Consider the following 3,751-nt stretch of genomic DNA (forward strand, 5'->3'; position numbering starts at 1 on the left):
ATTTGCGTGGAATAATAATCTGCTGATTTTTTGCCGCTAATGTTTTTTAAGCAAATACATACCTATATGTGTGCGTGTGTTCAAATTAATGCAAAAATATGGTATTTGGTGTTAATGCTCGTATATGTAACCGCGTCACCCTCCAAAGGTGTCGCTTATCTGCATACTAATATTCGGTTGCTTTTCACACTGCATACATACATACAATATCTATATAATTTTAGCAAGAAAAACTAGCTGTTTGATGTTTAAATATTTGCTAAGTATGGTTTAGAAAGAATTTCCGCTTTTTACAACAACCCTAAATACCCAATAGTAAAATCCACTCGTTCATGGCTTATAAGTGATCAGTGTGAGTGTGAATTGATTAGCCCTACTTTTTCGTATATTTGCTAAGAGTTTTGCGTAGTTGGTTTAAATGAATTTCCATCGACGACTGCCTTTGAACTCGAAAAAATAAGGAAATTAAAAGTAACTGATTTTCCGCCACAATTCGACTTTTATTTACTTAAAATCATGGTGTAGTAATAACAAGGTGTTGTCAGTAACTTAACCTCACTTTTTCGGCAGGTCTATTCCGGTCACACATTTTAAAGTACTAGAAAAGGTACTAATTATTTACTACCTTTAATCCGTTGGTGCATACCATTTCAAATTAAATGTAGAAAAATGTATAATTACAGGCTTATAAACCTGAATATATGTTTGTATCGGCAGCTCCACACAGCTTGGACATACTATATTGTAACTTTAAAAAAGTAAAAAGCCGTAAAATAAGGCAATTTTCTATAAGACTGTAAATGATTTTCTAAATAGATTAAAACAAATAAATATCGATAATATAAGCGAATTCCTAATTTAACCATGCAGCCACTCTATTCTAGTGTATCAGTAGTTCATTTGGCTCAATATTATGACAATGCAGCAAAAGTTATTTAATATAAAAAATCGCCTATCCATACGATTTTTGTGTACGTTTTTTCCATTGATAACCACGATATCTTTTATTTTTTACTTTTTGCGGACAAAAATTATGCAAATCCAGCAAGTTTAAATATTAATATTGTTCTGAAAACACCAAGTTCTTTAAAAATCGCGATAAAACGAATTACTAAAATGGAGTATTTTAGATACTATTTCCCAACGAATAGTAGTATAACAAGTAAGAAAGTCTAAGTTCGGGCGGAGCCGAACATTAAATACCCGGCGCAATTATTAAATATATGTTTTCCACCTTTCCGAAAACTACCGCTACACGATAAGCCGGGGTGTATAATTTTTAAGTAAATTAGCGTCCTTAAATTTCGAAATATTGAAGTTTCAAGCATTACTGAAATATACCGTTATATGAAAAGCGGTCGTAATTTAGTCCGATTTCAATAATTTTCAGCGCTTTGCTTTTATGTGGCAAGCACAATAACCATACCGAGTTTGGTTCAAATTGCTAGAACGGTTAGCGAGATACATATATGTGATCATAAGTGGGCGGTGCCACGCCCATTTTCCAAAATTGTATCATAAGCGCATTTCTTGGTAAAAAATTGTTGCAACCATCAATTTTGAATAAATTAGCTTTAATATTTACTGATTTATCGAGGATTTCGTATTTTTCTAAATTACCGTTATATGGGATGTGGGCGTGGTTATTGTCCGATTTTAAAAATTTTCGGCCATTTGGTATGCTGTAGCAGGACCAACAACTGTGCCAAGTTTGGAAGAAATTGGTGCAGCGGTTACCAAGATATACGCATGTAACCATAAGTAGGCGTGGCTACGCCCATTTGCCAAAATTTTTTAATATTCTTATTTTTCGTCTAAACCCCATTGTAAATATCAATTTTGAGTGAATTATCTTCAGTGGTTACTAAAATATCGCACTTTTCGTATTTCTGAAAATTACCGTTATATGGGAGGTAGGCGTGGTTATTGTCCGATTTCGCCCATTTTCAATACCATCCGTCCCATGCCCAAAAGAAGTCCACGTACCAAGTTTCGTTAAGATATCTCAATTTTTACTCGAGTTATCGTGTGCACAGACGGACGGACGGACGGACGGACGGACGGACGGACGGACGGACGGACGGACAGACAGTCACCGCTTAATCGATTTCTCTTTTCATTCTGATCATTTATGTATACATTTGTCTATATCTATCTCGATTCGTTTTGCCTGTTACAAACAACCGTTATGTGAACAAAGTTATAATACCCTTGTGCACAAGTGCGCTCGGGTATAAAAATTAAGATCGACAGCACTGAAAATAAGCATGCCGATCTTGTCAAAATCACAACAAACACGTCGCTACTGACAACCCTTGTTATTATGCCACCATGCTTAAAATGTATATTCGACATAAAACTGGCATGTATGCTCATTAGGGTGATCTAAGAAAAATAAAGTCTGAATTTTAATGCTCTCACCCAATAGGATTATTCTATACCAAAAAAACTACCCCTTTTTTTAAATCAAAACATATTCAGAGGCCATACAAAAAACAACTTTTCGTAGAATAGAATTGCATAAAATGCAATGGGACCCATAAAAATTCGTTAGTATTAAAACAAAGGCAAAATAAAAATTTGATTTCGAAAAAAAACTGGGGTATATTTTTTCGACATAAAACAAGCCTAGAGAGTGAGACTGAGACTGAGTTGGACTTCATTTCCCCCCCACATGCTTTTTTTGGACCACCCTAATGCCCAACCATTAACAATTTTAATACATAAAAAATATCTATACTTTGAATATTCAGCTGCGTTAGATAATACGCGCGCCTTTACTTAGAATCAGCAATAATAATAAACGCAATTTACACCTTATTTTTTTTTAATGCTATTTATTTGCATACTCATGTCAGACATGCAAACATCCATATTCCAGGAACTTAATCACTCGTTAGGAAACTACAGAACTAATAGTACAAATCGAGCCACTTTTGCTGTTCGCAGCTGTTTTCTGTTAGATTAGGGTCTTTGCGTACCTACATATGTATGTATATCTGTATGTATGTATGTAAGTACGTTTGTGAAGGCAGCTTGTTGGCTATTTCCATGTTTGCGTCTGCGCATCGATCGCATGACGAAGCGCGTGAATAGCGCGCCGTTTGTATATCAATTATTGTTGCTATGCTGACGCTAAAGAAATGCTATATTTGTATGTAGCAAACTCGTATGGTCGCATATTTTCTTCGGTACCTATTATAAAGACAACGGAAATATACTTTGACCTTGGGTCTATTGTGCCCTGAGAACTCATCCTAAAACCTTGTCTAGCCTTAGTGATCCAATGAAAATAAGCAGTTTCGAGGGCGGTAGAGAGTGAATGTGTGTAACTTCGGACCACAATTCCCTCAGGTGTGTTAGCCTTCTTCTCGCAGCCGCATCGCACTCTAAAAGGAGATGTAGAGGGGTTTTAGCTGTCATGTCTTAATACGGACATGAGTTGTTTGCTCTAATCCCCAATGAGTTCATATGCGCCCACAGCCTACGGTTACCCGTTAGCAGTTCTCTTATAAAATCTCAGCAGTTTCATTGTGTTGGATTGCCCCAGGGTATTCAGCTACACATTCCCATACTACCCTTGATTTGATCTCAAACGAGGATATGGCCTTTTATACAGCCTGACTGTCGCTACAGATGACAATGTGCTGCCTTCTTGAATGTCTCTGCAGAATTATTCCCGCACAAACACTGATGATATAAACCTCCCAAGGTTAGCTTCCCAAGAGAAGGTAGATTTTGGCATTAGGGC

Source organism: Rhagoletis pomonella, unplaced genomic scaffold, assembly GCF_013731165.1.
Source record: "Rhagoletis pomonella isolate Grant_MI unplaced genomic scaffold, Rhpom_1.0 Rhpom_scaffold_00011, whole genome shotgun sequence".
Taxonomy (NCBI): domain Eukaryota; kingdom Metazoa; phylum Arthropoda; class Insecta; order Diptera; family Tephritidae; genus Rhagoletis; species Rhagoletis pomonella.